The 12,537-nt window shown below is 37.6% G+C and overlaps 1 pseudogene; it reads left to right on the top strand.

The window, feature by feature from the left end:
• The first annotated feature begins 2,560 nt into the window (after nucleotides 1-2,560).
• Nucleotides 2,561-12,342, top strand: LOC140675779 (uncharacterized; annotated as a pseudogene).
• The last annotated feature ends 195 nt before the right edge of the window (nucleotides 12,343-12,537 follow it).

The raw sequence follows: 12,537 nt of genomic DNA, 5'->3' as shown, positions 1-12,537 counted from the left end.
CTTCGTAAAGTGTCACGCGACGCTGATCGACTGATTAGTTTTGTCGAGACATCATTCAACTTATAATAAGACCATCTTCGCGAAGTTCTTTGATAATCGACATGATTTCATTGTCGTGAGCATTGTTACCGGCTCGACGCAAAGCATCCAGTAATCGCAGACGATCTACCAACTCGTTTGGATCGTTCCAATGCACGTAGTCGATCTTATTGTCGTTTAGAGTTATAGCGCGCGGTAGTATACCTTTTCCAGCTTTTCTGCTAGAAAATAACGGTGCAATTACATTTTTATACTTATATCCTTTAGTCCCTAATACTAGATTATGTGCTTTATTCCCACGTTTATGCGCATTCGTCGCTAGTAATATACTTTTATATTTAAGTAAATCATCTTCGATGTATATTTCATCGTCGGGGATTTTTTTGAAAATTAATTCATAGAGACCGGCGTTCCCGTATATTTTACTTCATTGATAATTATATTATCATTTTTGTCTACGTCAAAATGTTTATCACCGAGGATTATTCCATCGTTAGAAAACTTAATGCCGTACACATAATCCATAGCTTTATCTTTATCTTGATTCATAACAGTTAGTATATATTTTTGTCCGAGTGGACCTAAATACTCTCGAAATATGTTTACACCTGCGGACGTTTGCAATTCACGTTGAACCGTTGTAACCAACGAATCGGGTGTAGTTTCAAAAATTTCGTCGGCGGGTGGTTGCTCGTACGATAATTGACGCGGTTACGCAATTTCTATCTGATGTGTCCGTTCGTCTTTGATTCGGTGTAGAAGTTATCGGCAAATCATTTAATGAGACATTTAATCGTTTTTGCTTTGAGCTCAAATCATTCAATGAGATTCTTGGTCGTTTTTTAACTTTAATAATTTTCTTTTCCACATGGTCTTTTTCGAGTATATCGAACGGCTCGATTTTCGATACGTCGATTCTACATCGATGGTATTTTGAACAAGTTGTTTTAGAGGCTCGCTAATCGGCTTAAACTGTTTCTCCAACGCTACATCTTCCTCAATTTTACCAGTTTTTAACGCGCGATATTTTTTGCGAATTGACTCGCTCGTCTGTACAATTTTTCGCGGAATCTTTTCACGATCACTGTTATCACTCATGTTTTTTATGTAGACGTTGCTCTGTCAATGTTTCGATAGCAACTGATCATTTTACGGTACCGCAAATTCATTAAAACCTCTTCTGTAACGTCCATTGCTCATTGAACTATCTTTGTCAATTACTAGAAATCCATACTTGTGCTGCCAACATTTTTGACATAACGCGCTAAAATCATCGTACGACATGTCAGTATTTACATGATCGTTGTACACATGTCGCAAGTTTGTACCGTCTTGTTTAAATAAAATCAACAGATTAGCATTGATAAGATGTATAAGATGCTTGGGTATCTTGGCATACGTTTGAAAGAGATAGAAACAATCGACGCTTGAGTGTCGACCCATTGAGAAGTACTCTCTTATCGTATCTTGCTTGTCGCATGTCACGTCATCAAAGATAAAAACCGAATTCGGAAGCGCCTCTCTCGATGGAATGACATCGCTGTTATTAGAGAACGTAAAGTAACCAATTTCATCTATCGATAATAGTAAATTTTCCAAATATTGATATTTTGGTTGTTGAAGCGATTTTGAATATATGTATAAATTTTCAAAGCGTATGCCGTTTGGACTTTTTATCAAGCTTATCAACAAGTTAGTTTTACCACAATTCGAAGGGCCGCAAATGAAACCGCGTATTGTATTCGGTAACATTTTTCCATGTTTGTGTATTTCTTTTTCAGGCATTAGCCTATTGTCAAAATTTGTTACTTTAATTACCGTTCGTTGTAGCACGAATCGCATGACTTGTCTAATCAGACTTAACGATACTTTCTGAGGAGGAGGAGGGTGAGGAGAGCCTATTTATAGATGCGCATCAAATCGAAACCGCTCAGTATCAAACATGTTTCTTTCACTGTCGGATGACTGTGATATTCTCAACCTTACTTCAGAACAGTTGCAATATATACCGAAGATTATTTTATTGAAACAGTTTGGTCGTTACGTGGAACGTCTGTGGGACAAACTTCCGGAATACATAAAGGCTTCGGAGGTTCAGACCTATCGTCGCTATTTCGAACATTACAATCGACCGTGGCAACGAACGCACATTGACGGTCCAGCGCCGATGATAAAAGATTGTTACGAATGTCAGCGAAAACCGTAAGAGGCTGTGGTCTGTTGAATCGCGCGATAAACGCACTCCCTATCGAATTACATATTCCTGGATATTAGTTTTGCGGACCGGGAACTTCTTTTATAAGAACGATTGGTTAGAGGCGATCGAGGCATCAACCCATTGGACGTCGCGTGTCGTGAACACGATTTAGCTTACTCGCGAAGCAACGACCTCGGCGAACGACACGTAGCGGATCGTATACTAGCTGCGAGGGCGCGAGAACGTATTATCGCGAAAGATTCGAATTTTGGCGAAAGAGCAGTCGCCACGGCCGTTTAGACGGCCATGAAAGCAAAGACGAAAATGGGTATGAGGATGAAAAAGTCGTCGACGAAGAAGATTACGAAAAAACGAATACTTCCGGTAGCGAAACGCGGGGGCGTGTTACCGATTCTACCAGTGTTGGGTGCTCTCGGATCTCTGATTGGTGGAGCGGCTGGTGTAGCAAAGATGGTAAACGACGGAAAAGCTACGCAACGTCAGTTTGCAAGAGATGCTACGTCACAATCGCGCCATGGAAGGTCGCGGATTGTATCTCGCGCCATACAAATACGAACGAGGAGTCTCAATGAGAAAGAAGAAAAAAAAAACGTCAAAGAGACATTAAAAATGCCAGAGGGTGCAACTACCAACGTACAACTGCTGCAACTAGCAAAACGTATGCGCATTCCGTATTTTAGAGGTGTTTTTATGCGTGACTCATTACCGATCGGCGGTATATATCGAAACGAGAGCGGCATCATAAATTTGGATAACGCTAAAGGCTCGGGTACTCACTGGGTATGCAAAGAGAGGGAATCGCGCTATATATTTTGACAGTTTTGGCAATCTTCGCCCGCCGAATGAATTGATACAATATTTAAATATGTCAAAAATAGATTATAATCATACATCCTATCAAACTTATAATCAAAGCATCTGCGGACAATTGTGCTTGCAGTTTCTCCGAACGGTCGATGCACGCGAATTTAAATTTTAACACATACACATTATATGTATGAAAACACATTTTGAATAAAAATTATATATTAAACATTTATATCCCTATGTATCTTCTTTACAAAATCCTATCCTTCTTCCTGTATATTATATAATAATAAGTTACATTGATATATTTTTTTAATCGAAATGCGTAGTTTATTGGAAATGTGTCAAGAATACTTTTAATATCTTAATAAGTTACGTTTATATTTCTTTTACTGCAGCCTTCTCCTTTGCTCTCTCCTTTCCTTACACATCATACTCTCCTTGTCCTATGCCTATAGCGCTGCCTTTTTCTCATCAACATGCTCTCCTTGTCCTACGCCTATAGCGCCTTCCTTCTTACACCACGTCGTACTCTCCTTGTCCTACGCTCTATTGTGCTTGCAGTTTCTCCGAGCGGTCGATACACGCGAATTTAAAGACATACATTGCGCTATTTAATTTAGTATTCGTTAAACAGTTTGGTCAACATGTCTATAACATTCACGCTGACTGGGAAGAGCAGTGTTCTCGCGGCAAATTATTCGCCCACCGTACATTTAAGCGATGGTGAATACGAACTCGGTCTAGCGGATTTTGAGAGTTATCACACGCTATCGAACGTGAATTCCTCGAATAATAAATTTTACTTTGGCAAAGACGATGCGGAAATTACGATTCCCGAGGGATCGTACGAGCTGCAAACGATACATGAATTTTTTAAAAAAACAATTTCACGAAAACGTTCGCAACACACAGTTCGTGATGGTGATAAAAAACGAACTGACGACGATGACTTTGATGACGACGATGAGACTGGAGAATGGCCGATAGTGCTCCGCGCTAATTATAATACGATACGGAGCGAGATCAAATGCGCCTACAGAATAAATTTTAGCAAGCCTAATAACATTGGATCGCTGCTAGGATTCTCGAACCGTATACTGCAGAAATGGTACGAGTCGGACATGCCGATTAACATTATCAACGTGAACATTATCCGCGTCGAATGTAATGTTACCGCGGGTGCGTACAACAACGGTAAACTCGTTCATACGATACATGAATTTTCACCGAAGGTACCACCAGGATATAAGATATCGGAAACACCGGCGCACATCATTTACCTACCGATCATCGTACGGAGTATTACGGATTTAACGTTACGCGTTGTCGATCAGGAAAGACGATTACTCGATTTTCGAGGAGAAGAGATCACCATTAGAGTGCATGTACGATGGCGGCAAAATTAGCGTGTGATGCTCGTGCTGAACGGATCGAAAGACGTGAGAGACAACACAATTTTTACGACGCCCGTGACAACAACAACAACATCGAGATTTGCTAATACGCAATCATCTTGCACTAAGAAAAAGAAATTGAACGCATCAAACGTTGCGTTTTTACAATCTTTGGGATTCGCGGTGCGAAACATTTGAACGATGACTGACATTCTCAACATCGCGGACGAACCAATCTTTGACGATCGCATCGTCAAGATTGAGACTCACGCATACAACCCATTCGCCAACACAACGTTCGGACACAGTGACGAGATAAGAATACCCATACAACAACAGGATCTGTATACATTGCCGTACGAGAGTTTCTTATACATCGAGGGAGAATTGAAGATAAACAATCCAACTGACGGATCTAATGTGGTACTGCAAAATAATTGCGTAGCATTCATGTTTGACGAGATTCGATACGAACTCAATGGCGTGGAGATTGATCGCAACAGAAACGTGGAAATAACAAGTATGCTCAAAAACTATGTAACAATATCATCCGATAGAAGCGTGATTATGAAAAATGCTGAAGTGATCCAATTACTGTGAATGGACACTTTAATTTTTGCGTACCGCTCTACATGTTATTGGGATTTTGCGAGGATTACAGACGCATAGTAATTAACGCTTGTCACGAGTTGATCTTAATACGATCGTGCAATGACAACAATTGTCTGGTTAGAGCTTCGGCGGTGGAGCCTGTGATCAACATATTTAAGATACTATGGCGAATGCCACATGTGCTGTTGAGTGAAATTAAGAAGTTGTCTATGCTGCGCGCTCTGGAAAGCGGACGCTACCTCAGCATGGGTTTTCGCTCGTGGGATCTGTACGAGTTTCCGCTGTTGCAACGTACAACCAAGCATTCGTGGGCCATTAAGACTGCGACTCAGCTGGAGAAACCACAATACGTTATCTTTGCTCTGCAGACAGGTCGGAAGAATGTTATGCTCGAGGATATGAGTAAATTCGACGACTGCAAATTAACAAACGTGAAACTTTATCTGAACTCGGAATGTTATCCGTACGACGACATCATCTGGATTTCGATAAAAACAGATGGTCGGTTCTATACGACACGTACGCGCGTTTCTGCAAAAACTATTACGGATACGAGTACCTCGAACCGAGCCTCACCGTCTCACTGTTTCTACTTTACGGTCCGTTTGTAATCATCGATTGTTCTCGACAAAACGAATCGGTAAAAAATGCTACCGTAAACGTAAGAATAGAATTTGATTGTAAGGAAAATGTGCCGGCAAACACTACCGCTTATTGTTTCATTTTGCATGATCGCGTTGTCGAATACAATCTTCTAACGAACGTAGTACGTAAAATTACATGAATTAACACGAGCAGGAACGCTCGTCTTATCAACCAACTAACGTTCGAATCTTCTGTAAACGAAATTGGAGAATCGCATACCGGATCATATAACATAAAAACTTGCGATACTCGATGATTAACGTCAGTCGTAGTTCTCGCTAATATCTTTTCATTATGGTTGTGCCAACGTTTGTGGATCTTCAAGGATTTATTATCGATAAAAAATTTATCGTGAAAGAAATTGCGATTCTGACTCAAGGATCTGTACTGTCTCATTATATTTTTACGAGTCTTACACCATTCCGTTTGCTCACGAGGTCTGAGAGATTTCAGGTTGCATGGTTGGTTGGAAAACATCACAATCTGCAATGGGAAGATGGAAACGTTCCATACTACATGGCTAAACGTTTAATCACTGAGGCTGTGACGTTGAAAGATGCATCTTCTCGAGTGTATGTCAAAGGACATGAAAAACGAGAATGGTTGACAAATTTCCTGGAAGACGATGCGAGAATTGGTCTTATTATCGAGACATTGACGTTCCTGCTTTAGATGCTACTCTGCGTTGCGATAGACATGTACGAAATTGCGCTTTACAAAATGTATTTAAAATATTCAATTGATGGTCGAATCATCATCATGAAGGTTCAATCAACCCATATTTACATTAAAAACTATAGTTTAAGTATTATTTTCTATATTCTGTAATTATAATTTTTAATTTTAAATAAATTTGGAATTTTTATACATTTATATTTCTTTTACTATCACCTTCTTTCCTTACCATCATGCTCTCTCCTTTCCTTACACATCATACTCTCCTTGTCATAACTCATTTAATACACACACATGTGTTGAAAAAAAACTGAAAAAGGCTCAAAAGATCTTTTATCTATCGACCTCGCTGCTATACATCCCCTACTTTTCTTTCCCGAGACGTTGGCTAACTCCGTTAGAACTTTCATCAAAACTGTGTTAGTCTGTGAACGAAAGTGCGCAAGTTTTAAGGATGCCACACCACGAGATGTGTTCGTTAGTGGATATAATTTTTACTCAAAACTGGCGTTATTTGGCAAGGACGATGAGGGATCTCGCACATGAATTAATAAGAGTTGTGCTAAATATAGCATTTAAAAACGTAAGTATTTACTTTTTTAATAATATTGGTACTAATAGCGTTACTAATAGTACTAATAATAATGTTTTTTTACAATACGAGTCACAGGCTGATGTAAAAATTAAGGGATTTGTAATTATTTACGATAGACAAATTAATAGGATGTTCCGGCGCCATGAGAGAGAGTTATACGCATGGGTGCGTGACGATCTTTGGGGTGACACTCTCGAGAACCGGAGGTGTGAGGAGGTAACTCCTCAGTTTAACAAGGATCGTCTTTGTTTGCGGAAACTCTTTGGTGAGCTTCCGTATGAGGTGTGGGAGACAGAGGAACCGTGGCTCCCCGAAACTCTGTAGGAGGATTCCAGGTCGTCAGATGAGAGACTCCGAATAGATTGTGAGTATTTATAATTTTTATCATTTTAGAAAATATTTTTAAAGTACTAATAAAAATGTTCATTTCTGTTACAGACGCAGCTATGAAGAGTTCCCCTGGCGCCTCGCCCCTACAAATTTTTAATTTTTTAAATTTTCTACTATAATTTTAATTCTTTTTTATATTTTTATAATTAAACATATAACTATTTTAATTTTTTAAATTTTCTATTACAATTTCTATTCTTTTTTAATTTTAAAACACACACACACACACACACACTTTATATGTATACACATACACATTTTTAAATAAAAATTTATGTTAAACTTGTGTATATTTCTTACTTATCCACCTTCATCATCTATCCCATCCTTCTTCCTCTGTATTAGATATAATTAGATAATAAGATAAGATTTAATATTATAAAAAAATTAACATACAAAAATTATCTTTTTCTCGCGTACGCCTTAGCCTCCGTCTTATCGCGCTTCCGCTATCCTCCTTCCTCTCTATTCTTTCTCTCGCACCCCATAACACGCTCTCCTTCTCGCTATCCTTCTTCCTCTCTATTCTTTTCTCTCGCACCCATATCTCCTTTTCCTACCATCATGCTCTTCCTTTCTTATCATCATGCTCTCCTTTTCCTATCATCATGCACTCCCTTGTCATACACATACAGCGCTTTCCTTCTCACACCACGTCATACTCTCCTTGTCCTATGCAATATAGAACGCCTATAGCACCGTCTCCCTCTAACGCGTTGCGAACACCTATAACACCGTCTCCCTCTACCTCGTTGCGAACGCCTATAGCACCTTCTCCCTCTACCGCGTTGCGAACGCCTATAGCACCTTCTCCCTCTACCACGTTGCGAACGTCTATAGCACCTTCTCCCTCTACCGCGTTGCGAACGCCTATAGCACCTTTTCCCTCTATCGCGTTGCGAACGTCTATCGCACCGTCTCCCTCTACCACGTTGCGAACGTCTATCGCACCGTCTCCCTCTAACGCGTTGCGAACGTAATTATTTATTGCAAATATACATTATGGATAAACAGAGTGAGGTGATTATTTTATCTATAACAGTTGACATTCCTCTCTCTCACCATCAGACCTCCGCAGTCAGTCGGAGAGGACACTCCCTCCACGTGCGGAACCATATGTATGCCCCCCCCAATCAGGGGGATTTTTTGGTACCACCCTTTCCCCCGTCAGTACGGCGGACGAAGTACTTCGCCTCGTCCCTCCCGCTTACCTCACCCCTCTCAGATCCCTGGATTAGAACTCTCTTATTATATTTACTACTATAATAGGCTTAATCGATAGAGTATTCTTATTATCACATCCCATATTCCATGAAAAGAATATCAAATTTAAAATAAAGATTTTACTGGACAACTCCTATCCAACCGATTTTATATTCAAAACAATTAACAACCGTATAAAGTTTTTAATTAACAATAGACCATCCGACAGAAAATCACAAACACCCAAAAATAACTCATACTTCACAATTCCATATTTGCATTCAGTAACTAATAAAATAAAGGATGCTCTAAAAGATGTCGACATCAAATTAACCTACTACAGTATAAACAAAAACAACAAATTTATTAAGACACACAAAGATCCTATCCCTATTCCCATGAAAACAAACGGTACATAAAATTAATTGTCTAAATTGTGACGCTTCATATGTTGGTCAAACGAGCAGAAAGCTGAATGCTAGGATAAAAGAACATAAGACCAACATAATGAAGCCCAATAACAACAAATCAGTGATCACTGACCACCGCCTAACATACAATCATGACTTTGACTGGGACAATGCACAAATACTAGACAATGAGCCCTATTACACAAAAAGACTGATATCTGAAATGTTACACATCAAACGACAAATAAACAGCATAAATCTATAAACAGATATAGAATGTTTACCAGCTATTTACGATGATATAATAAACAAACTGCCTAAGATCTAATGTCACCTATCTAACTCTTTCCATTTTAAATGTCTTTTTCGCCCTTGAGCTCATTACCATCTGTACCATCGGCATAACCACACGTTAAATATCAGTTGCGCGATATATATACCATAGATTCAACAACACGCAAACGGAATGCATATCCTGTAAGCTTTTTTTGAGTCACCACCATTATACACAAACTAGTGGTAAATAACTTTATTACAAACAGGTATTTATTATACTCATTTTATTAATACAGACTTAACCCCTCAATCTAACTGCATACCTCCCTCGGTCTGGAAACCTCGGAGAATTGCCTCACGGGATTATTATGCAAGCCGTACAATAAAAGAGCCGAACAAGTTGGATCCTCTTATATATATGTAATTTATACAACTAACATGCGACAAATATGTACAGCGGTTCTAAGGCATTGATCCATTTAATCATGCGAATACGATCACGATTTTTAGTTCACACATTGCTTACGCCTTTATTATGCGATGCTTTCTCATTAATTTCGTTTTTATCTATTTATAATTTACTTATTTATTTTATATATTATGCTGAAGAGGATTCAAAACATGAATCGAAACGTTCAGATTTTTATTATAATTTCCGTCTTTTTATAGAATGTTACTAATGTACTTAATGTCAATATACCTGCGACACATCACCTATATGAAAAACTTATAATTTGATTCACATCTCCTCGCTCTTATTGCCTCTTTCTTATTTATTTATTTATATTAAAATATTAATTAAAAACGCTCAGCGTGTGAGCGTGCGCAGTATATAGCATTCAGCATATGCTAAGCGTTTTTAATTAATATTTTAATAATTATTGCGTAAATCACAAAATGGTAGAGGACTTTTATGTTCAGTTTGACTTGCTCTATCAGCTTTAGAGAGGTGGAGCGATTATTACCAGACATTTTGTATATATATATATATATATATATATATATATATATATATATATATGTAATATCGTTCGCTGAGCGTTTTTAATTAATAGTTTAATAATTATTGCGCAAATCGCAAAATGGTAAAGGACTTTTATGTTTAGTTTGACCTGCTCTATTTGCCCTTAAGCTATAGGGCAGTCGCGACCGGACACCTTGTATATATATATATATATATATATATATATATATATACACACACAGGATGTCCGATCGCAACTGCCCTATAGCTAAGGGCAGATAGAGCAGGTCAAACTAAACATAAAAGTCCTTTACCATTTTGCGATATATATATATATATATATATATATATATATATGTATAGCGCGCGCTTGTGGTGTTCTAGTAATAATAAAATATTTAGAACAGTTAAAAAATCTAAAAAAGCATAATGTTATTTTACTCCAAACTAATATTTCTAACAACTTATTATTAAAAAATTAAACATTTTCAATCGAGCATTAAGTCGTCATATTGATTAAACTATAAAAAAAACAGATCTATACATATATAGATAAGTTAAAAACCGGAAAAAGAACCGAAAAAAACTGTTAATCGTAAATAATATTATTGGTTCGGTTATGATTTCGTGTTATAAATTTTGTAAAATTTGGTTTCGGTTTCGATATTGGTTCATCTAAAAAAAGGGTTACGGAACGGTTTTCGGTTTCAATTCCAGTTCGGTCCGGATTCCTGATCTGAGCATATCTTGCTAAATATAGTTATATATGATAACCTTTTACATATCGCTCAGACACTTGAAGCAAATTCAATTTCAATTTTTCAGATATCCATCAAACATTCTAATCTAATGGAGACTCTTTAAAATATCCTTTAGATACTCTTTTTTAAAATATTAAAATTATATGGAATTTATCGCGTCAAAGTATCTGTTACTTATCAGTACAGTAGATAAAACTCCACCGTTTCAATTTTCAATAATTCGTGATCCATTTTTTCTTGGATAATTAATCTATTCTTATTTACTACTAATTTATTGCTTGTTTTAGAAAAGCGCGTGAACGTGCACATCAGTGGTAACTGTGAGAGGGACGCCCAATGTATCCAGAATGCATTTTGCCGAAGGCAACAAAATTGTGTGTGCAATCCGTATTACTCACCGAGTATCGATATTCGATAATTCGAGATGCATCGCCAGTGAGTGTTTGTGCTAGAAAATCTTTGTCGCACGAGGGACAAAACGCGGTGGTTACACGAAAAGCGCGTTATGTATATTATTCGTCAAGAAGTAGCTTCTACGAGTAAATTAACTTCGAGACGCTGATGGCATAATTCATACTTTTCAAATTCACCACATGTTTGCATAAAATCAAGGACAGAATTAGACACACTCTCTGCATCTATTAAATATGCTTGCACATATTTATTTTTATGTTTTGTCAATGCTTATTTTACGTTTTCCTGAATAATAAGAGTGCTTTTTTTCTTCTTTTCTTTCTTTTTTCTTCTCTTTTTTCTTTCTTCTTTTCTTCTTTTTCTAGTGTACGGACTGAGCTGCAAGGATCATATAACGTGTCAAACTATACCGAATAGCGAATGCAGGCAAGGTAAATGTGCTTGCAAGGACGATTTCTACTTAGACTTCAGTAATTCGTCAAACTGCATTTCTAGTAAGTAATCACATGATTTTGATCGTTATTTGCAAAGAACAAAGAGATGTCGAAAGTTACATCTTGTAACTTTGAGTTCCGCAAGCGGTTAAAAAAAAAGAAAAAAAATATACATATATTAAAGAAATATACATTAATAGTGTATATTGTTTTAGACTTTCTCCCCTAATGTTATCATGATAATGAATGTTATATGGACGAGGAATCCCCGGACATCTTGGAGTGTAAGAATGGTCAATGCGTGTGCAAGGAAGGAAAGCCGCGGTGTGCCAAAGGTTAATTGCGCTTCATTATATCGTTACAAGCTAATTCGGCCAAGTTCGAGATTCTATTTCGAAACTATTTGTTTTTACCTCCTTTTCTTCTTCTCGCAGGCTCGCTTTTCACAACTGCCGGAATGATCGTAACAATCTCGTTGTTGCTGCAACGAATCGCTCAATAACCACCAACAATAATGAATTTAATATATATTTATAGATATTGCATTCGTTTAATTTTACAATACCATTATTTAACGCGTAAAATGAACAAATCCGCGTAAGTCTCCGGGAAAAAAAATCCATATAAAATTGGCCATATATGAATTTTGTCAATATCTGAGCCAGGGACCTGGACCAAAAGCTTTTTTCAGTTCCGT

Source organism: Anoplolepis gracilipes, unplaced genomic scaffold, assembly GCF_047496725.1.
Source record: "Anoplolepis gracilipes unplaced genomic scaffold, ASM4749672v1 Contig18, whole genome shotgun sequence".
NCBI lineage: Eukaryota > Metazoa > Arthropoda > Insecta > Hymenoptera > Formicidae > Anoplolepis > Anoplolepis gracilipes.
The sequence above is the reverse complement of the archived record's forward strand: the minus strand, read 5'-3'. Positions and strand labels throughout refer to the sequence as shown.